Raw genomic sequence first — 24685 nt, forward strand, 5'->3', positions numbered from 1 at the left:
GGGCAGTACAGGATTCCTTTTGGTGTACCGACCTCCCCGCTGCACCAAGGATTCCCTGCCCGAGCTGCTTCAGGTCGTGGCGGATGTTCTCCTGGAGACACCCAGCCTGGTCGTCCTAGGGGATTTTAACATCCATGCCGACACGACCTTACAAGGGGCCGCTCGGGACTTCGTGGAAAGCATGGCCTCCATGGGGCTGTCCCTGAATAAGTCTGGCCCAACCCATAGCCGTGGACATGCCTTGGACCTGGTGTTTACCTCTATGGATGTTGGTGATCTGACACTAAGTAAAAGCGAAATGAAAGAAGTGCCATGGTCAGATCACTTCCTGGTGCAACTGGACTTCTCTGCGACCCATCCCCTCTGCAGGGAGGTGGGACCAATTCGGATGGTCCGCCCCCGCCACTTAATGGATCCAAATGGTTTCCAGAGAGTGGTAGGGGATGCTTTATCCCATGTTGATGGCCTTTCAGCCGATTCCCTGGTGGCCCGCTGGAATGTGGAGTTAACCAGGGCTATTGACTGTTTGGCTCCGAAGCGCCCTCTCCGATTGCATGGAGCCCGGACAGCCCCGTGGTTTTCCACGGATCTGAGGGCAATGAAACAATCGTTGAGACGGCTAGAGCGCCGGTGGCGGATAACTCATTCCGAATCTGACCGGACACAGGTTAGAGCTCAACGTCGAGCCTACCAAGTGGCGATAGCGACGGCGAAGAAGAATTTCTTCACCGCCTCTATTGCATCTGCAGAAAACAGCAGCAGGAGACTTTTTCAGGTGGTTCACAATTTAGCGGAACCACCTGCAACATCGGGGCCCAGTACGGGCCACATGTTCTCCTGCAATGATTTTGCAAAGTTTTTTGCAGATAAAATCGCCCAGATTCGGGAAGAAGTAGACTCCACCGTGGGAGCAGGGCCGGGGCGGGAGAGTGCTAGAGTTCTGTCTAGTCAAGTTGAGTGGGATCAATTTCAACCTGTTACCTCCGAGGATGTGGACAGGCTGCTTGGACGAGTGAAACCAACCACCTGTCTCCTGGATCCTTGCCCATCCTGGCTTATAAAAGCTAGCCGGGAAGGACTGGGCGATGGGCTTCGTGGGGTGGTGAATGCTTCCCTCCGTGAGGGAGCCTTCCCAGACCCGCTGAAAGAGGCGGTTATTAAACCGCTTCTTAAAAAACCATCTTTAGATGCGGCCACGATGGCCAACTATCGCCCAGTCTCAAATCTTCCATTCCTGGGCAAGGTGATTGAGCGAGTGGTTGCTGAACAACTCCAGGCACGCCTGGAAGAAGCGGACCATTTGGATCCCTTCCAGTCGGGATTCAGGCCTCATCATGGGACTGAAACTGCCTTGGTCGCACTGGTTGATGATCTCCGGCGGGCTAGGGACAAAGGTGAGAGCTGTTTCCTAGTTCTGCTGGATCTCTCAGCGGCGTTTGATACCATCGACCATAGCATCCTTCTGGACCGTCTTGAGGGGCTGGGAGCTGGGGGCACTGTTATACAGTGGTTCCGCTCCTTCCTCCTGGGCCGTATTCAGAAAGTGGTGGTGGGGGATGAGTGTTCAGACCCTTGGGCCCTCACTTGTGGGGTGCCTCAGGGTTCTGTCCTCTCCCCCATGCTTTTTAACATCTATATGAAGCCGCTGGGAGAGATCATCAGGAGGTTTGGGCTGGGTGTTCATCAGTATGCGGATGACACCCAGCTCTACCTCTCTTTTAAATCAGAACCAGTGAAGGCGGTGAAGGTCCTGTGTGAGTGTCTGGAGGCGGTTGGAGGATGGATGGCGGCTAACAGATTGAGGTTGAATCCTGACAAGACAGAAGTACTGTTTTTGGGGGACAGGAGGCGGGCAGGTGTGGAGGATTCCCTGGTCCTGAATGGGGTAACTGTGCCCCTGAAGGACCAGGTGCGCAGCCTGGGAGTCATTTTGGACTCACAGCTGTCCATGGAGGCACAGGTCAAATCTGTGTCCAGGGCAGCTGTTTACCAACTCCATCTGGTACGTAGGCTGAGACCCTATCTGCCTGCGGACTGTCTCGCCAGAGTGGTGCATGCTCTGGTTATCTCCCGCTTGGACTACTGCAATGCGCTCTACGTGGGGCTACCTTTGAAGGTGACGCGGAAACTACAACTAATCCAGAATGCGGCAGCTAGACTGGTGACTGGGAGCGGCCGCCGAGACCATATAACACCGGTCTTGAAAGACCTGCATTGGCTCCCAGTACGTTTCCGAGCACAATTCAAAGTGTTGGTGCTGACCTTTAAAGCCCTAAACGGCCTCGGTCCAGTATACCTGAAGGAGCGTCTCCACCCCCATCAGTCTGCCCGGACGCTGAGGTCCAGCGCCGAGGGCCTTCTGGCGGTTCCCTCACTGCGAGAAGCAAAGCTACAGGGAACCAGGCAGAGGGCCTTCTCGGTAGTGGCGCCCGCCCTGTGGAACGCCCTTCCAGCAGATGTCAAAGCGATAAACAACTACCTGACATTCAGGAGACATCTTAAGGCAGCCCTGTTCAGGGAAGTTTTTAACGTGTGACATTTTACTGTATTTCTGGTTTTTATGGAAGCCGCCCAGAGTGGCTGGGGAGGCCCAGCCAGATGGGCGGGGTATAAATAATAAATTATTATTATTATTATTATTATCTTCTTCTGATCCATTCTGTGATCAGATTTGCAGTGATATCTAGAACACACACTAGTAATTAGGTTCAGGTATATGTGTTATTATCTCTCACATAGTCATATGATAGATACACTCCTGAAGTCTTTTTGCAAGTACTGTAGTTTAGTTCCTGAATAACATGTTAGTTAGACTCATGTGTGACACACCCTTTTTAAAATGATATATCTGACATAACTTGACTTGATTTGGGTATTGGATTGCATTGTCCAGTGTTGCAAAACTAGAAATGGGATCTCATTGGCTTGGATTCTAAGAAAATTTTACTTTAGGAAGTTTGCAGAAGGCATTTATTTATTTATTTATTTATTTATTTAATAAAAATTATATGCAACTTGATTGTAGGAAGAATATCATAGCAGTTTACAAAAAAACCAATAAAATTATCTCTAAAAAAAAAATTACAACCATAATTTAAAACGTACAGAAAGGTAGAACCAAAATACAATAGACTAAAAAAGATTAAAACTCATGCAAACTTTCTAAACATCTGGGTAATGTATTTGGCAGGCACCAAAATACAGTGAAGGCACCTGTCTGTAGGCAGGGGGTTCTAGAAATTGCTGCCCCCTTGCATCCCCAATCTCAATATGCAAATATTTTTCAATCTGTGTAGTTGCTGTGATTTGTGAAGCCCAAGAAGCCGCCTTGGCCAAGTCACTGTCTCTCTGCCTATTTCACCACCTAGGCATGTTGTGAGTTGAAAGCACTGCACTAAACTCTTTGGGAAAAGAGCAAGATATAAAAAGAATACATGTTCTCTTAAGTACAAATCTTTAGTTTGAGAGCGGTAATCCTGGTTACTCTAATCTTCTGCCTAGTGCATGAAGCTTCCATGTTTAGACAAACACTTCAAATATGTGAGTGCTTTGGCCATATGCTCCGACTTCCTTCATCAGTCCAGAGCACATTCACTGTTATTTTTCCTTCGTCTCATGCTGCTGCTATTACACTGAATGCTGGGCCCTCCTGGCCTTCCCTGCAATTCAGATTGTGGAAGAAGAATGACCGGAAAGTTCTACCAAGCCAAAATGGAAAAAACCAACAACTAAAAATATAAGTGTAGGCCGACTACTGAAACTGGCAATATTTCTGCCTCTCTTAGCAGTGTTGTGATGGGGTCTCGCAGATTGGCTTTCAGAAGCACAGATGTCTCACTCTAGACAAATTGCACCTTGTGTGGCCTAGGCAAATTGTGTATGTGACATAAATGTGATAGTTTCCCATCCATTTTGTCATATAAGTAGTATATATCATGATATAATTAATTCTTTTGAATTTTAAATTGTTGGAACCCTCTAGTGAAGGTCGTGTAATAACTTGAATCAATCAATCAATCAAACAAACAAACAAACAACAATAATCTAAAAATGATTATAGGTCCTTCCCTGGTTCACCTAAGACATTGTTTGTTTGATGCTGCTAGATGTCAGGTGATTTCAGAGTATGGGTAGCAACAAAGACCTATCTTAATAATCTTCCAAATTGTAGCCAATTTATCTAGAACTAACACGCCCCCCCCCCCAATGATGGGAGCAATCCTATGCACAAGATGCTGGCATTGAGGAAAGCCAGCAAAAAGTTAGACCAGATCCAACCCACATTCTGCAGTGGGGCGGCTACTGCTGCTCTGCCTAAGCCTGGCAAACAGGGCTTCAAAGTAGTATTCTATACTGGGTTGCCAGGTCATGTGACTTGAGCTGAATGGGCTTAGAATCCAGCCTAAGTCCCCCGCTCTCTAGTCCTGCGACTGCCATGCTCTCAGAACACCTACTTTTGGAGCCTTAGCCTTCGTTCAGCCAGCTTCAGCTCAGGATGAGCAAGTTGGGCATATCTTTGACTGAGCCAGGGTTAGGGACTTCATGCTATTTGAGCCTAGCTGAGCTGGGAATCAGGCAGCTAAACTGGAGGTCCACTACACCCCGAGCTGCTCATCCCAGTGGATCTTACCATAGGATTGCACCCTAAAACTGTTATGTCTGCTTTTTGAAGCATAGATAATTTTCTATATATCTGAAACCCAGAATGTCAACAGTGCTGGGATAATGCCAGATTGATTTTAATTTCTGAATCACTTGATTGATTAAAAGCAAGAAAGTTAATTGTCCCCATGGGAGAACAATGGGGAAATCTTAAGTAAGCTATTGAAGGAAATTGCAGACAAGCAGGGATGTAATCCTAATGCTATTTTCGTAAAGGGAAATTCAGTCTTTAAAAACGAAATCTAAGGTTTGGATCTAAGTCTTTCAAACAATGGGGTCATTTTAACAGCATCTAGACTTTCACTTTAGCCATCTGACTTCAGTGTAAACTGTTTGTGGTTGGAGGCAAAAATAGCAGATCCTTTCAGAGTTCCTGAAAGATTAGTTATTTGGGGGCTCACATTTTACAGATGATGGCTAATGTGGTTGGATGTTTATACTGTTTGAAAGACCGTTGCATGTTTATGGTGAAATTTAATAAAAAAAATGGGGGGGGATAGTTAATGTGCTTTAGATTAGTACAACTTGAGGTTTAGGCTTGGGGTATGCTTATAAACCTAATCAGTTGCAGAAATCCTTAATTTAATACTGAGACATATTTTTTCCATCAACAAATATGAGAGACAGCATTGCCTTATTTTTAGCAGACTTCATCTATTCTTCATTGGGAGTTGCACAAATTCTGCCAATGTAAGTCCATGAGCCAGAAGCACTTTGGAAAAGGAATGTGAAAGGCTAGTTGAACTGGACTTCCGCATCATTATTTGTTTGATTGAAGGAACCAGTAGGCATTTAGGTCAGAAGTATGGCTAGTGTGAGTTATCCTTTTGCAGGTGCATGGACTTATGTGCTGATGAATATCACACTCACTCTCATGTGCTATTATTTTTATTATTTATTAAATCTGTACACTGCCCTTCATCTGAAGATACCAGGGTGGTTCACAACAGAAAAATACAAAATGAGAATGCAAAATATAGTAGTACCTCGGGTTACATATGTTTCAGGTTACATACGCTTCAAGTTACAGACTCCACTAACCCAGAAATAGTACCTCGGGTTAAGAACTTTGCTTCAGGATGAGAACAGAAATCGTGCTCCGGCGGCGCGGCGGCAGCAGGAGGCCCCATTAGCTAAAGTGGTGCTTTAGGTTAACAGTTTCAGGTTAAGAACGGACCTCCGGAATGAATTAAGTACTTAACCCGAGGTTCCACTGTACATAAAACGAAAGCAAATTAATAACCCCACTCCACAAACACATTGAGAAAGCTGTAGAATATTAGCCGAATGTCTGGTTGAAGAGAGACAATTTTCTCTTTGAACATTTTTGCCTGGCACCTAAAGATTGGTAGTGAAGGTGCCAGGTGAGTCTCCCTAGGGAGAGCATTCCATAACTGGGGAGCCACTGCAGAAAAGGCCCGTTCTTGTGTTGTCACCCTCTAGACCTCTCACGGAGGAGGCACACAAAGAAGGGCCTCACGTGAAGATTGCAGAGTCCACATGTGCAAGTATTTCTGTGTGCCTGACAGAACCATCTCTTCCTGCCTTCCCCATGTACTGTTCTGGGGTTTCTATTGACTCTTCAGAGCAGATTGGGGGGCATGGGGGCACACAAAGGGAAGGGTGGGAAAACTCCTTTGTGGTAGCAGGAGTTCCACTAATGTAACAGGTTAGTTAAATCTGGCCACCTGTCTCTTGTGCTTCCCCCTTCCCCCTGCTGCTGCCTGCAGCCTATTTCCTGTTGATGACTGTAATACTCTAGGGGAGGAGTTCTTGGGGACCTAATCCAAAAATCTGAGAGGCTAGAAGGGCCTGTAGCTTTTGCTTGGCAGGCAAACAATATTCAGAATATGCTGCTAACACAATTACCATTCAGAATGGAGTTTAGTCCACAATGGAGTATTAAAACTTAGAATGAAAATATAACAGAAAAAAATAAAAATTTCAGACCCTCTCTAGGAAATGATGCAACGTGAATGTTCCATCTGTGCACATTTAACCACAATTTAAAACAACAGCCTGGAGGTTTCAATATGTAGTTTAAAATACACACACTTCTACAACGCTACATAGAAACGCGTGTTTTTATTTCAGAATTTTATTTGCCCTCAATTTCGGATAATGAATACAAAATCATTTACTTTCCCTAACCATGAATTTTGAGATTGTGATCTGGTAAAAATATTGCTGTGGTGTTAGCTTCCCAAGGAAACATGGCAACCCCACTCCCCAGCTTCCAGCGGCAGTCCTGAGATTTGGCCAGTTGGTTCTCCGGGAACAGTAATAACTGTGAGTCATTGAAAAATGCTTAGAGAGGGTGGTGAGTTGGAGAGCTAAAGGGTCTAGAAAACTTGTGGTAATGACCAGAATCACTAAAGCTTAACATTTAGTTGTACACTATGTTATTCATAGCCCCCATCCAACAATCATCATCCACCTGGAAGCATCTCTGGAGCATAGTGAGAGTGTCAAGGTCCACATCATAGAACTAAAATGTTCAAGTGTCTTGAGAATGACTATAAAGCCTGTTTAAATTGGTAGTGTATATATTAACTGAGAATATCCTCTGCCATTGCTTACAGCCCAAGCCAGCCTACACACGTAAATACAGATGCGAGTCCATCTACCATCAATATACACATAATAAGAAGTGATTTTTCTTGGCCAAGACACAAAGATTGCACATGATCAGATCTATCTATCTATCTATCTATCTATCTATCTATCTATCTATGGTCTCACAAGACACCTGGCTCTTGTGATTATTTTTAGCCACAAAATCTATCTTCATTTCAGGGGATTTTGCGAGTGAGGATGCTGGGTGCCAAGTTTGATTTGAGTACTGTCAAGGGAAGTCAGCTGAGGATAACCTGCTGCCACTTGAATTTAAAGAGGACTGCTTTCCTCAGAATGCTAGATTAATTGCAGAGAAGCTCAGGGGGAAAAGAAAGTGTTTGCAGGTCTAATCAATGAGAAATAAATGGGGATGTAGCAGTGCCCAAGGCTACCCGGAGCACGAAGAGCACTTTTATTTCAGGTGCCAGACCACCACCCTCCGTTTAATCCTTGACTCTTGGTTACATAGCCAGCACTGTAATGTTGAATTGTGATGGGAGATTTTGATCTTTACAAATAGTTGGGAGTCTATTCTCTGAGCCCCCGTTCCTACTCCTCTTCCTCCCCCTGCCCTTACTTGATTAGAGAACTTTCCAGCTGACTCTGTAACCCAAGTAGGAGTGTATTTTGATTTGAGGCCTAGGTGGGTAAGATTACCAGCTATACTGAAAGCTTTTCTTCTTGTTCTCCCCCCCCTCCCCAATTGTCAGGAGCAGGGAGTGGGGGCACTTGGGGAATATTTTGGAAGAGATTTGTAATCTTAGTCTTCCTTGGACCACACAAGTCAAGAAGCCATTCCTCCATTCAGACTTGTCAGCAGTTGACTTAATCAGAGTCGAGCTGGGGCTGGAGTGACGGTATGTTTTCAGCCCACACTTGAAGATAAGCAGTACAGGGCCAGTGAGAGTGTGTTGTTTTGTAACAGGAGCTCATTCTGGGTCTCTCCCCTGTGCTCTGCATTAAGGATCTGGTGTGTGTGATGTGTTTTGTGTGAGTGGGAGGGAAGTGGTAAAGGCTCTCGGCTCTGAATGGGCTCTTTCAGTCCTGTCAGGCTTACCACTTACGAGCCTTCATGCCCTGAATTAGTCAAATAGGCTAAGGAATAATTTTTATGAGGCAGCAAATGGATTGGATACTTTGGCCATCACTAGTTATCAGGGGCAAATGCTGTGAGAGGCATTTGAGTGCATAAGCATCTCTTTCAGACTTTCTCTTGAAAGAAAGAACAACCCTGATATTCTGCAAAGAGGGCCTAATCATGGCACAAACTTCACAGCAAAGAAGTAAAAGGGTGGTCTTGCTGTGCTGTAGCAAAGGGTCATTAAAGACTGGGGAAAGTGTGGTGACCAGGTGGAACAGAAGAGATGGCTTCTGTACCAGTCACTAGCTTGTCAAGGCACAGGAAATTTCCTCTAGCCCACCATGATTAAATGTACAGGTTAGGCTGCCATTTGTCTGTCTCGGGAGACCATGGAAGAGTGCGCCTTCAGGGGTGGTGAAAATGTTGGAGAGTTACAGCAACTGCTGTGACTGTAGAGACCGATATGGGATAGACATGTTTTGTTGCAGCTGGGGCAGATGAAGGTGTCCAGTTCTCCTGATGCAGGTGTACCATAGTGTTTCTTCTTTCTGCACTCCTCCAAGAGGTTAATCCTCCTCTGGTCACTGATGTGGACACAAGACCTGACTGTCTGTCTCCAAGTCTGATCATCTGCAAGGGATTCCCGCATATCAGGGTTGCCAGCCTTCGGGTCATGTTTGCCGACATCTCATAATGCAGAATTGGTATGCCAACAGGCATGGTACCGAAAGCCAGCTCCCCACAGAGCACATCCTTGAGGGTCCTGCCATATTCCATTCTGTGGACATGACCCAGCCAACGTAGACATCACTGAGAAAGGAGTGCAGACATGCTGGGAATGTGAGCTTAGGAGAGGACATTTTTTATGCCCCAAATCTTCCCGATGCAGCTCATATGGAAGGCATTAAGGTGTCTCTCCTGGCATTTTTAAGTTGCCCACATCTGACCACCATAAAGCAGTGTGCTTTAGCCATTAGCATCACAGTCTCCCATACCCTTTTGGAGAGGCGAACTACTGCTGTAGCTGCCTTTCCAATACGCTTGTCCAACTCAGCATCAATGGAAAGCTTGCTGATTATGGTAGAGCCCAGGTAGACAAAATCATCTACCACTTTAATCATGTGGTCACCAATGCTGATGCGTGCATCTGGTCTATTGCATCTGGTCCGCTGGTAAGCCATTGGAAGGCACATTAGATGGATTTTCCTTGATGAGGTTTGTCACATAATGCTTTTACTAGCAGACCAGGGTGTCAATAATGTAATAACTTATATGTTTATATAGCATTGTTTTGAGTAGTATTACTACTGGAATCTGGGCATCTATTTCTGGCATCTACAGCAGTGGGTGGGCAGAAGATGATCAGGATCTATTCATAGATCTCTGGGGGAATTGCAATAGACCAGCAAAGGTTTCTGATTCCCGGTTGTTTAACAACAGGACTCCCCTCCTAATTAGAGCACTGTTGAAATGAAGTAAGTTTGAAGTAGTTACAAATGCATTTTGGGTTACAAGGATTGTGAACGAAGCTCAAAACAAATTTCAGTACTCAACAGCTGTTCAGAGGCACCATGTTCTTAATTGCCCATTGCAGCTGACTCTTAACTGGTGGATCTTGGGATTTATGTAGAACATAAACTAGACCCTACAAACTTGAAGTCTGCTGTTCTCTGATATACAGAATCATCCCCCCCCCCCCCATTCTTTAATGTCGATCTCTCTATGTCTTGGCTCCCACTGTCAGGCTTGGAACTTGAAGTCTCACCACAGTTGTTATGTTTAAACATTTTACTAAATAAATCAGTACAGCATCCCAACAGGTTACAAGTTTTTAAGGCATTGACAGAGCTCTACAATACATGGCTAGGCATATGTTAAGTTACTGTTCTAACAATTGACGCACCCTTGTGTTCCGCTTTTGAAGAATGGGGCAGCCACAGCTATTTGCGTGCTTGGATTTGCCATTGTTGAACCAGCACCAACAATGTGGCTTGCTATTAGGAAATGTAAAATATTTCAAGAGATGTTAAAATCTCACTTGCACTCTTGTTCAATCACAACACCTCTTTGAGTTGCACTGATTCTTTTAATCAATGCATCAGGACCCATATATGCATCTAAGATGTTCAGTGTATATACTTATACATGTAAGCTGTGAAACAAATCTTTGCAATATGTGTTTTATACAAGTACGTTTGTCAAGGAGCTGGTACAGGCTCTGACTCCTTGAAGCCCAAGTGTGCTGCCATGTAATTATTGCAATCAGATATTTGGCTGTACAGGCATGAAATTTGGCTTGTGAGCTCTCCCTTCCCATCTCTTCTAGCATGGCTATGAGGTGAGATCAGAAGCATTTGTTTCCATTTTCAACTAACTGCTGTTACTCATTATGTAGAAACCCAGACAAACCGTGGTTCATGTTAACTATGTTTTAGCCAATGTGATAACCTCCAGATGTTGTTGTATTCCATCTCCCATCAGCGTGAGCCGGCATGACTAATGGTCTGGGATGATAGAATATAGAATTCAAAAGTATCTGGAGGGCATGATGTTTGCTATCCCTAGTTTAAGAGGGGGGGACGGGACCTTAAACTATGGTTGATGAACTTGACTTGTTTTGCTGGCCAAAACATAGTTTGGTGTTACATGCAAACCATTCCAATGTATTAAATGTCCTAGACTACAGAATTGTTATTTCTTATTACTTCCCCTTAAAATATTTACAGCATACTGCAATGCAGTGCAATATATCAGCGCGCGCGCGCGCGCGCACACACACACACACACACACACACACGAGAATTACATAATTTCACATTTAAATTCCTTTGGCCAGCACTATCATTAAAGTTATAATTATAGTTCCTATTACAAATTGAGTTAATGATAGCGTGAAAAATGTTAGATGCTTGATTAGATATATACAAGTGTAGCACTAGAATGCTAAATGAAAAGGAGCCAAGTGATTAGATGAAAATAATATGGTTTCTACTGAAAAGTGCTATGGCACTAATCCTTCATCAAGCATAGTATAAGGTGTTAACTTAATTGGCTCAAGCAGACTAATTCTCTTCACCACCATCTATTCTTTCTTTCTTTCTTTTTCTTTTTAAAAACCGACTCTCTAAATGTTATGTGAACCAGCTGTCAACATACCCTGCATATCCACAGAGACATTGAGCTAGGGTCGTACTTTGGCTGGTTTTGGATATATAGTTAAAAGCCCCTTTCTTTTGAGTTGCAAATAAACTTCTTTGTCCTCCTAGTATGCAGAAACCATTGCCTTGTTTTTGGGTGCTTCCAGGTTTCTTCCAAACATAGGTGCTGGACCGCACTAGTTTGGTATTAGATGGAGTTATGATAGTGGCATTAGATTATAGTTATGGGTTCTTCTCAGTCTTGTTTCTTCTCCATGGGTAGAAATCTTTTCCTGAATTTCTATGTGGTAGCCTTCTCAAGCTCCAATTGCCTTAAAAATTCCCACCAGGTTTTCTTTTTTGAGTTTATCTTTGGAAGTTGGGTTCTGGCTGAATTTATCATAAAAGAATGCTCAGTAGGAAAGCATGAAATAACTTTGCAGAAAGCAGTGAGATGTTTTAGTCTGTACAAGGTCTGTGGGATTATTAAAAAAGGAAAGAAAAAAGTAATAGGCCAACAGCTATAGCTAAGAACATGAGAAGAGACTTCTAAATTAGGCCAGTGGCCCAAAACTGGTCCAGCATCCTGTTCCCAAGGTGGCCAGTCAAAAGTCTGGGAGAAGCATGCAAACAGGATCAAAGTGCAGCAGTCCTCTGCCCACCTGTGATTCCCAGCAACTGCTGTTCAAAGGCATAATATCTCCGACAGTGGACGTTAAACCTGACCAGGCATGGCTAGTAGCTGTGGATAGCCTGATCCTCCATGTTGAGTCCTCTTTTACAGGCATCCAAGTTGGTGGGCATCACTGCCTCCTGTGGAGCAAACTGCTTCTCCATAGTATAAGAAGAGTGGGACAGTTGTGTTAATGCCAAAGATGCAGTTGTAACTTTTCGAAGGGCCCATCATTTCCTAATATTTCTTCCTTCTGGAATGTCGTGTCTATGTGACTATAATGGATTCAGGCCATTGTCAGAGAAAGACATCATTATTGCCTACATTTTTTTTATCACCTCCACATTTTGACACCTGCTGGTCGTTAACAATGACACTATTCCATTTTCTTAGAAAACAAACATCGGCCCAGATTGGTATGAGATGCCAGAAGTTACAGCCGCCTGCTGTGTCACTGTTGTATTATTTGAATAGAATAAGTCATAGAACTTTACATTGTGATCTAAAACACACCTGACAAAAAGATGTTTATTTTACAACTTTAGCTTTTTGTTTATGGCGAGCCTCAAAAAGGACAGATAATTAATTAAAGGATCTTGGTGTGAAATTTTGTGGTGTCAGATTTTTGTGAGGTTAGTTTTTTTATATTAAAGTTACTGTTTGGGGAGCTAATTAACACCTGTAATAGGCTAAAAAAAGAACAACCTGTTATCTGAATTCAGGCCTCAAATTTGCCTCTTGGTGTATTTCAGCTGCTTTGTGCTGGAGTCTCCCTTGGAGACTTCTTTGTTCAAGAATGGCTATTTTTAAGGTTAGCAGCAGAGAGTGTCCTGCAAGATTGAACTGTTCTCTCAGTGGCTTCTGAACATTGCCCTTTCTGGTGTCAGATTTGTATTCGTTTATTCTTTTGCCTAGAGAATGGCCTGTCTTGGCTTATGTAGAACACAGAAGGGCATTGCTGACAGATGGTAACATCTATCACGTTGGATGATGAACAGGTGAATGAATCTCTTATGTTGTGACTGAGTTTATTACGTCCTGTAACAGTGTTGGCTCTGTAGAGATGGGGCAGAGTTGGCATCTGTGTTCATTGCAGCATCTGGTCCTTGTATGGCCTGTTGGTGGTGGTACATAACTGTTTTGATTTAGGGACTCTCTGTAAGCAAGGATTGGCCTACCACCCAAGGCCCGTAAGAGGAAAGTATCATTGTTCAAGATGAGTTGTAGATCACTGATGATAGTGGGGAGTTATTAGGTGGCAACAAAGTGTGTTTGTCAATTTCTCATCAAGATCTGTTCCGTAGTAGATTACTCTTGAGTACTAGCCTGTCTCTCTTGACCTGTTATTCATTGCACTGGGTGGATATTGTAGTCAAATCCACACATCTTGAGTCTCCGTCCAAACAAATGTGTTTGCATTGCAGTGCTTGGTTGTAGAAAGTGGTTGTTTTTTTGGAGTGTTCTCAATTGAAACTCAAAGCACGTCAGTATGTGTGTCGCAATCAGTATGTTTCTGACATAAAATAATGCTTATATGTCCATTATTGCACAATAGTATCCAGGAAGTGAACCTGCTGTGTGGATTGGTCTAGAGATCCTGGTAGAATTTCTCAAGTGCTTCCTGCTCATGGGTTCAGATGATAATGTATCTCAGGCAGAGGGGAGATTTTGGAGGCAAGAGCTGAGAACATTGTTCTAAGTCAGACATGAAAACATTGGCACATGGAACTATGCAAACACCAATTACAGTGCCATTGATCTTTCCAAAGCTGAAGTAATTGAGAGTAAATACAGAGTGGCAGAGGTTGGTAACTAGATGTGCAGTGTGTATCACCAGGGATGATATTTCTGGTAGCTTGTAGTCCATGTTAATTGAATATACAGGTTTAAAGGGCCTCCACATCCATGATAGCTAAAATTTTATTTTCTGGGTGATCTTGAGAGGTTGGGCTGAGAGAGAGAGTTATTTGCCCAAGGTCACTCACTGATTTTCATGAGCAAGGGGAATTTGGGAAGTCTTGGCTTCCATGTAAGGACCATACCCAACACTGCTGTTCTGCTTGTGCAACAGATCTTCACTTGCACAGTGGGACTTCTCCCTCCTCTCCTTTTTGTAACCGCCTTGTGCACCCTCAGAATGTTTTACAGAGGGTGGAGAACAGATGTTGATGATAAATGGAGGAGGAGAGGAGAGGAGAGGAGGGGGTAGTCCCATTGTGTGCGTGGCAGTCTGCTCCAGTAGTAGTAGTTGTAGTAATTTATTTATACATACACACACACACACACACACACACACACACACACACACACACACCCTACCCATCTGGCTGGGTTTCCCCAGCCACTCTGGGTGGCTTCCAACAAAATACATTAAAACATCAGTCATTAAAAACTTCCCTAAAGAGGTGTTGGCTGTATCTCTATCCAGTCTTCTATCCAGTGAATCTATCCAGTGAATCTCACAGACTCTCTATATCAGAATATGGGCATAAGATAAAACTCTATGACTGTACTCCATGCTTCTTCCTTGACAACCTTTTATTTCCCCCCAGCTCAGTTAGAAATCTAGCTACAGTTAGATTTCACTTTTGAAACAATAATGCAAACACCTGGGGGCCAGATGTGTGCAGTTGTCACATCCTTAGAACAAGCCTTAAGCAAGCAAGAAACCTAATTTATTTTCTCCTCAATGCACTGCATTTAATATTCTAACTATAATGAGAATATGTCAATTACCCTGTGGTGTACCACAAAGTTTAATTATATCACCCTTGCTATTTAACATCTAGATGGAATTCTGGGTAGTATCATCAGTTTATTAATGACACCAAACTCAACCTCCTATTCTGATCTGGGGGCTGAGTGGGGTTATAAATCAGCAAAATAGGTGAAAGTGAATTAATTGGAGATGAATCCAAGGCAAATGTGATAGTAGTTTATGGTATTTGAAACTCAGATAAGGGAAGACCATTTAAAAAACAGACCATTTAAAAAAAACAACAGAACTTTCTTCCCTTTCCTGTTGCAAGATGGGGGTGGGGGGATTTGTATAACCAGATTATGTGACAAGCTCAAGGTAAGCAAACTTTCTTCCTAATAGATACTGCTTGAATTAGATAAAAAATGGCCCTGTCTATTGGGCATTCCACATATATTACTTTTTTTACATCTAAGAATGCAATGTTTGAATGTGACAAAATGCATGTTTTCAATACACATGTATCATGAAGAGGCACTTGTGAGGAGCTGTGATTGGCTTCAGCCCCGTTCTGAGGTTTCACTCGCTAGCAAAAACAGATCTGAAATTGTATGTAAGAGAATAGCTGGCACATGACACAAATTTTAAGCAAGCAATATATTTATTATATGATAGCTGCAATGATCCTGTTTGTGTGAGTTTGGTGGTGCCCTGTAAGACAAAAGGTATCATGACATCAGTGTAGCTTTTTGTGTTGGGTGAAGCAAACCCGAACTGCAAAATTTGAGAATATTTAGTCACCTTTCCAGCTTTTTGCTTGGGAAGAAAGGTAATTTGTAACTGTTGCTGGTAGCAGTTTTGCTCATTTGTATTCACCGCGTTAAAACCACAGGCTCTGTTTGCTCAGGACTCCCACAGATTTCAGTTTATTCGAGCATTCTGTTATTTCAACAGAAACGGTGTCAGTTTCACAGTTGGGAGCACCAGTTTTTTCAGCAGTCAGATCCAAAGACTGGCAAAGGTGGCAAGTCTCCGTGGCAGTTAACCTAGTTTTAGAGAAGAGTGTGTGTCCTTAGGTTAAGAAACAACATCACCTGGAAGTTGGCCCAGATGTATGGAATGTACATGCACTCAGATTACACACGGTTTCCACCACCACAATCAAGAAATAAAGCTGTGAATTTTTCTACCCTGTCCTCTGAAAATATGGCAAAGGCATTGCTTAAACAAAGTAGCTTCTGTGCTAGCAAGCTAGAGGCACAAAACAAAATTCCTTAGAATGGCAAAAAGAAAACGGCCCTTGTGGCTTCTATCGAAGAAACTGCATCAGTTCCCATCAGTGTTTCTTAATTAGTTTTCTTACCCCCTGCTGCAAGTGAAGGTCTGGAAGTTACATTTCTGTCAGGGCAAAGATGTGAAGCCCTTGATCTCTGTTCTTCTTCCACCTTTCCCAACGCTTGGTATGACTGATTGATCACCTAACACAGGTCCTTGCTACCTTCTCTGTTGAAGGAGATGAGCTCCTACACAGCATGACTCCAAGTGGGAGTTAATTTCCATGGCTCAGCTATCCTTGAAAATATATAGCATCTATTGTCTTACTTTTCACTTATTCAGTTGCCCACCAGCATACTGTATTTACTTATTTATTTACATACATATGTCTTTCTAGGCCACTTTTCCATTCAAAGATTTCAAAGCAGAAATCAGATTTTAAAAAAACCACCACTATAAAACACTTAAAACATAAAATAAAATACAGGAAGCAGTGAAACATATTGAATAAACCATCAGTAAAAGCCAACAATGCAAAGCCAGGACAGTGACTACATTGAAGATCAATAGTCCAGCAAATTATGGCTTGACAATTTGCCAGGAGCATATGAATCTATAGGGCAGGAGGAGACAAAGTGGTACTCTCCAGATGTTGGGAGTACAACTTCTTGCCTACCCTGACTATTGGCCACGCTGTCTTGGGCTGATGAGAGTTGCATTCCCTCTGGGGGACACCCCATTGGTTGCCCCTGCTTGGGCACCCTAACTCTCCTTGCCACTCCCACTGCTTATTCTGTGCAACTTCCTAGCAGTATGTTGGAAGCCCAATGGGTCTAAGCTGCAGTAATATCCTCCTGGCAGCAGCACGGCTGCAACTCACCTGAAGGGGGAAGCAGTTGCATAGTGTGAGTTGCTGGTGCCTGGGGCGGGTCAAGTGTTGTGCCCTTGGTGGATGGGGCAGCTGGGGTGGCACTGCGTGTGGAGGGAAGGGCGAGCCCAGCTCAAACTCATCGGCTGGCCCAGGAGCAGGGCACGGGCAGGTGTCACTTTGCTTGGTTGCGCCCTGCTCAGAATTTTGTGCCTGGGGCCACCACCCTTCTGCCCCCCCCCGTGCTACGCCATTAGGAGGAAGGGGAGAAGCAAGGTGGAGGCAAGGTGGTGAGGTCAGGGCTGTCTGGGTGCACCGGTGGGAGCAGCAGATTGGCTCTGCTGGTGCCAGCATGCAACCCTGACCTCACCACCCCTTTGCTTCTCCCCCTCCCACTTTTGGTGAGTGACAGCCGTGCTGCTGCTGGGAGGCTATTGCTGCAGCTTAGACCTCTTGGGTGAACTGCTCCGTGGTTCAGCCCAGCATATTGTTAGTATACTGCAGTTGGAGTGGCAAGGAGAGGTAGGATGGTTTACAATGTAGACTCTACATACTGAAAGAATGCCTAAAATTACAGGGGCCATTAGTACTATGTCACAGAGGTCGGTCCTCTCTCTGGAGGGTTATCAGGGGATAGCCCTGTATTTGAAGGACTGCCTGTTTCGAGTTTGGCTTAAAGGTCAGGAAGCATAAGAAGGGATTTCAGGGGCCTTTTAAGTGCCCATCAATGTTTAACACCTGGACGGCAAACTGAGCTGGCAATGTTCATTTGATCACATTCTTCCCCACTGAAATGCATTGTGTTTCTATTAAATTATAGTAATTCTAAATTTGCATCTATAGATTATCAGATGCAGATTTTATATACATGTGTGTTTTATCCCTCGCTTTCATAGATGCATTTCTTAATTTTAGTCACTGTAAAAGAGGCCACCCGACCTAAAACCCCTGGCAAGGATCAGCTCTCCATTTTACTGTATGCTGGGCAAAATGAATGGAAAAGGGCTTCAGTCTCATTCAGTGATAAGACACAGCAGGTGGATGACACAAGCAAATGGGGTAAGGAAAAGAAGAACAAGGCAGCAGTAGGGCTGGCATGTTTCACATATCCTAGCTGTATGGACAATATATAGCTCACCACCTGCTTAACCCTTTTTAACTTAGACATTTGCGGTACAATTGTTTTTGCGACTCCTATTCATTCTGGAATTCCTTCTTTTTCTTATGGTTCTAGCTTATATCCCTGATTCTGAGCTTATGTTGCACTGAATGGTTAAATTCACTTTCAGTAGCTTCCTTCTCAACTTTTTGTTTGAAACTGAATCAAATCTCCTTTTGTTTGAAAGAAGCATATGGTTATAACCTTGAATAATTATCTCGGTTTTGAGCTCCTCTCCCCAGCTGGCACTTTGGAAATGGATGCCAAAATGCCGTGGACTTTTCAAGTCGACATGAAGTCTCACAAGCAGACCTATTTCTGTTACATTTCCTGCTGAGTTTTAAAGCCTAAGAAGCTCAAATAGTGTGCATAACTTAGCATCCTCCTGTTGCGTATGCTATGGAACCCAAACTGTACATAGCTTGAAGTCCTTATGCTGGTTTATACACACCTGTGGGACTAATAACTTGCTGCTCATTAAGCCCACCAACATGCCCCCTGGAACTCATACAGAAAGTGTACTGATGCCAAAACATAGCAGTTATGCTATTCCGGCAATCTGTTTCTGGAGCTTTGATGCACATAATAGTGATCTAACTTCCTCCATACCGTCTGTAATATATGATGCCCATTCCAGTTTCAGTAACTTTTCCTGGCATGATCTCTTAACATTTCTGCCAAGGATAAAGTTTGAGTTTTCTTATACACAAATTTTTCCACTTCTGTCCACTCCCAGAAGCCATGTTTCCAGGAGACCCTTGTATGCTATCCCATTCTGATTAATGTTCACCGTATCTCATTTGTAGCCTGAGTTTTGTTTCTTTGAAACTGTTTTTTATCAGTAATGGTAAGGCTAACTTGAAGCTGGTTTTGTAATGTTCATGAAGGGAACTATTGTTTCCTCAACAAGACGCAGATCACTCATTACATTTTGAAAACTTCAAATGGGGGTACGGGAAACTCCCCGTTTCTGTGCATTCAAGGCATGCACAACTGCACATGCTCGAATCACCGTGAACCCAGAAGTGGCACCAAAAGGGGACAAAAAAAGTGCAAAACACCATTGAATAAGCCTGCAAACACTGCAAAACAGCAAAAATGGTGCAAAAACAGCATCTAGCAATCCCATGAGCCTTTGCAAGTGCAGTCCTAGGAGCTTTTGCACTGACCTTTGAGGCCTGTGGAGAGTTGGACTTTGAGCAAGGAAGTTTGGAAGGAGTGATTGTGGTGTTTGCAGGTTTATTCAATGGTGTTCCCAATATATGCCATTTCACTTAAACACACAGTGCCTCAGAACGTAATCCCCACATAAATGGGGAGTTGCCTGTATATTTATTGGGCAACTGGTGATCCAGATCATAGGATCACTTTAGATACGTTTGTGAAGCTGGGCCTATACTCTCCCTGCTGTTCTCTTCCTGATGGGTGGTTTTTTCATACGATTTCACTGCTTATCTTTATATCTTTCAAGAGTGACAGCAGACTTACATAACTTAAGCCCATGATTAGTGAAATGAGGGACTGAGAAGATCTATATGCACATATTGCGTTGGAAATGTGTGTGGAGCTCCTTGACTGTATCTGGGGCAGCTGCTATCCACTGCTGGTGGTGCCAACTGTAATTGCATTGTCAGGGTGCATTAGATGTAATGCACCTGCCTGGCTTGGTGTTGCAGAATGTAAGGCTCTGTGTACCCTTTGGAGGTCATCTACCAAGATATGTACTGTTAGATGACATCTGAGAAGAAAATGAAGTTCGTTTCAATGTTGATACACAGCTAAGGTTCCTAGTGCGCAACCCTTGCTGAAACTGCTACAGTTCGTAGATGCTGGGCATACTTCAGAAAAAGCTTTCCTTTCCTAAGATTTATTTATAATAGTGTCTGGGATCTTTCATGCTGAACCGTGTTTGGAGATGAATATAAGATGTACCTACTCCCAAGTGAAGCCCTTTGCCAGAGAGTGGTTAAGTTTCAAAGAACAACACCAGGCCTGTTGTATTCAGGAGCTGAAGCAGGAGAACTGGCAGAGGGTTGACAGCCCTGACCAATCAAGCAGGTAGAAAACAAATTATACAGAAGGCAGGGTCTTAGTCTTACTGCAATTCTAGCAACCTCCTTGGGGTGCTGTGGAGAAAAGCTCAGAGCTCCTCTGTGTCTTTCTGAGCACGTGTATGAATGGACTGAAAACATGACGTGCCTCTTATTTATATTGGGAACCAGCAGTGGCTGGTGCACACTGGAATTGGTAGGGTGGAATCCTTATATCCCCCATTTGTATTGTGTACCAAGGATGTTAAGGAATGTAGTTCCATTAGTGAGGAAAGAGCTGATTCCCGAGATGCTGAATCTGGTGATTTCCTTATCAGTGTTACTGGACAGATTAGGTATGTAACTCTGAAGTAGTAGTAGTAATAATAATAAGAAAGCGTAGTTGTTTATCTGTTTGACATCTGCTGAGAAGGCATTTCACAGGTTGGGTGCCACTACCAAAAAGGCCCTCTTCCTGGTTCCCTGTAACTTCACTTCTCACAGTGAGGGAACCACCAGAAGGCCCTCAGAGCTGGACCTCCACATCTGGGCTGAATGATGGGAGTGGATATTCTCTTTCAGGCAGTGCAAGTAGATAAATAGGTACTGCTGAGGTGGGAAGGTAACTGGCATTTCCGTCCCATTGTGCCAGAAGCAGTTTAGTCCTGCTGGCCACATGACCTGGAAAGCTGTCTGTGGACAAACACTGGCTCCCTCGGCCTGAAGCAAGATGAGTGCCACACCCCATAGTCGCCTTTGACTGGACTTAACTGTCTAGGGGTCCTTTACCTTTACCTTTACAGGGTATATTATCAGTTCTTAATCAATACAGATGTTTCAGATCCTTGTGCCTGTTCATGAATGAGCTTGTTCACCTGTGCTATATTGTCAGGGGTTCAGGGACAGAGGCACAGGTGAGGGGGGAGACGGAGAGCGATGGGGAAGAATCCCAGGACTGTGAGGAAGAGGATGACAATGACTTGAGGTCTTCCATGAGTCTCTCAAGTGAATCGGAGGATTCCCAGAAGGGGGCGCCCCTAATCAGGCCAAGGGGGGTCACAGGGGGGACCTGCCAGGAGCAGGGAAGCAGCAGGGAAACCCCGAGTGGGAGTGGGAGATCGGGGCCGGCTTCCCAGCAGGAACGAAGTGAAGAGAGTGGAGTTCCCAGTGTGACACACGGAGCGGAGCAGGCAGGAGACAGGGGAAGGAGATCGGGGCAGGACGTCCTGCCGGAAGAGGCGGAGAGTAGTACAGGGAGTAGTGTAAGTGTCAAGAGGAAGGTCAGGGGTAGCGAACGCGCGCCAAGTTCAAATGTGGAGGCGCGCGGAAATGGAGAGAGCTCGGAGGAGGAGCCTGGCCCCAAAGCACGAAGGAGGGGGGAACAGGCATCTGAGGAATCCGCTTCAGGAGAGAGCAGGAGGGAAGGAACCCAGGGGGGCAGAAAGACCCTGCGGAAAAGGAAAGACAGGAAGAGGTGGACTAGCACAAGCCTCTTAAGCTGGTGTAGGGGCGGGACCGATTCAGAGGGGACTTAAAACGTCTAGGCTAAGAGACGCGGGGCTGCGCGCCTCGGTTGTGGAAGCAATAATGAACTGCAATAAACATCCTTGTATATAAGAAGAACCTGGCGTTGGTCTTTTGTGAGCTGAGACCTGAGGCAGCCCTGACATATATAGTTTTATTGGAGGCTACCCATAGGTTGGACTGTGATATTTCTTTGAAGTGATGCATTATGGTGTTGAACAGTAGGCTGTGAGGCATTTTCTGAACTGAATTAGCCAGCCTGAAGTAGCCTGTGACTTGATGCATTTAAGTCCCCACCAGAGCTTCATTTCCTAGGGATGCCCCTCTTGGGCATCTGTTGACAGAACTTCACTTCAGCCACTTTGCATAAAGAGGTATCATGATTTATTAATCAATTAATCACAGCATGCTGAGTAGCTGTTCATGGTATTTAAACAGTGAAAATAAAAATGGTTTAGCATATAATAAAGATGTAGTGTAATTAATACAGCCTCCCAACAGTGAATCCTCCTTTCCCCCTCCTTCCTAAGACCTGCTGCACATTTTCCTCCCAGCAAACAAACATTAGCATTGTGGAATCTGTTTGCTTTGGCTGTTGGTTCAGGGTCCTGTCTTTTCTTTCCTCTAAGAAAATCATATTCATCAAAAATATAGAGGTTTCCTGGGAGAACTACAGGAAGTGACCACCACTGTTATTCAGAAGTTTCCAGAAGCATCTGTCTGGTTGCTGTTGAAAACACAATACTGCACTGGATTGGTTGTGATCTCATTCAACAAACAAGTTGATATTCTTAAAAGAGAAACATTTTCTTAAGTGTCTTAAAGCAACAGCCAAAAGGCATAAGCTCTTCTTGAGATGGTGTAGAGATACTTAGCTTTCATGGAAATGCAATAGCAGCCTTCCCTAACCTGGTGCCTTCTGCATTTTTTGGGCTAAAACACCCATCAGCCCCAGCCAGCACTTAGCTATGGTTTGTTTCAAACAAGCCAATTTCAAACTATGTTTAGTGAAGCTGACTTCTTTCAATAAACCATCATTAAGATGAGCCACATACTAGCTCCATCACTGCCTCTGGGTCTAGGAGTCTTCAGAACCTCAGCAGGTCTTTTGTACTCATAGCTCTTCATGGTGGAGAACATACTCAAAACGTTCCATTTCCCACTTTCATAATAGGACTCCACTCTGTTTTGTTTTATATGCACAGAGTTCTCTGCTGAGGCAGCCCAAATTCCATCTCCTCGTGTTGTAGATCTCTCTCTCCTTCGTCTCTAAACCATCTTTGACCTCTTGTCTGCACTTTTCCTCAGTTGCTCCTGCCCACCCCCTCCATCTTCTTCTGAGACCCAGAGAGAATGCTCTTAGATACTGCAAACACTTTAGCTTTCAACCCTCAACTGTTTTGTCAGCTTAGCTGCTGAGTCAAGCAGAGAATGCAAGCATTTGTCAGAATCCTTTCACATCACAGTTTAGGGTTTTGGTGTAATGCTAAACTGTGGTTTACTGACTCCAGAAACCTAAGCTTCTGCTCTCCTCACTGACAAGATGGAGAAGGGACGGGGTGGGAAGAAGCATGTAAGCCCAAGGTTCACCTAGTCTAATTGTTATCATACTAAACTATGGGTAAGCATGATGTCAGAATGCAGCCTTTGTCTCACTATATCATGTCTTGATTTGTACTTGTACTGGTATTTCTTGCATTCCTGCTCCGTTTATCACATATTCATCTGGGGTGGCGCTGTGGGTTAAACCACAGAGCCTAGGGCTTGCCGATCAGAAGGTTGGCGGTTCGAATCCCCGTGACAGGGTGAGCTCCTGTTGCTCAGTCCCTGCTCCTGCCAACCTAGCAGTTTGAAAGCACGTCAAAGTGGAAGTAGATAAATAGGTACCGCTCCGGTGGGAAGGTAAACGGTGTTTCCATGCGCTCCTCTGGTTTGCCAGAAGTAGTTTAGTCATGTTGGCCACATGACCCGGAAGCTGTACGCTGGCTCCCTCGGCCAATAAAGCGAGATGAGCGACGCACCCCCAGAGTCGGTCACGACTGGACCTAATGGTCAGGGGTCCCTTTACCTTTACCTTAGAGTTAATTGTGTGTGCAGGACCCTGTGTGATGGGGTTCATTGTGTGAAGTACACAAGGTTTCATGTATGCAAAATCCTACTGTAGAGCAGGTGGTGGACTAGATATTTTGAAAGCTAAGATTTGGGTCTCCTTTAGGATGGTCACTCACATAGCTTCCAAAAAGAAAAATGGGCCATGAGATGGAAGCCAGTTTTTTGTTTGTTTTTTGGCTAGTCTGGCTAGACTGCCCTATCCAAGGGCAGTCTTGATTATCTAGTATTACCAGCAATACAGTGGTACCACGGGTTAAGAACTTAATTCGTTCTGGAGGTCCGTTCTTAACCTGAAACTTTTCTTAACCTGAGGTACCACTTTAGCTACTGGGGCCTCCTGTTGCTGCCGTGCTGCTGCCTCTCAATTTCTGTTCTCATCCTGAAGCAAAGTTCTTAACCCAAGGTACTATTTCTGGGTTAGCGGAGTCTGTAACCTGAAGTGTCTGTAACCAGAGGTATCACTGTACTTGATTATTTTGGTGGTAGAAAATGGATTTCTTAAAAAGGTAAATAATGGATAATTTTATTGATAAATTGATTGATTGATTGATGTACTACCCTTCTTTTTGAAGAAGCCCATTAAGTTTGCACTATATTATGAAATTCAATATTAAAAGACTCTTAATGGGCAGCATTGTATGCTTGGTTTGATCAGTGGACACAACTAATGAACAAAGTACCTCTCCAGTTGTTGTTGGAAGCTAGCCAACTTGACCAATTGTTAGGGATGATATGAACTGAAGCCCAATAACATCTGGAGGACCTCCAGTTCCCAATCCCTGCTCAGAATAAATAATTTCTTTTTTTGTGTGTGAAGTTGAAGTAATCTTATGGGTAATTTTAGCGCAGT

The 24685-nt window shown here is 44.1% G+C and overlaps 1 protein-coding gene across 4 annotated transcripts in view; it reads left to right on the forward strand.

The window, feature by feature from the left end:
- Positions 1–24685, forward strand: part of KIF26B (kinesin family member 26B) — a 299877-nt gene that overhangs the window by 70743 nt on the left and 204449 nt on the right. The window lies entirely within an intron of this gene.

Source organism: Podarcis bocagei (assembly GCF_964188305.1).
Source record: "Podarcis bocagei genome assembly, chromosome: 3".
In the NCBI taxonomy this organism is placed as follows: domain Eukaryota; kingdom Metazoa; phylum Chordata; class Lepidosauria; order Squamata; family Lacertidae; genus Podarcis; species Podarcis bocagei.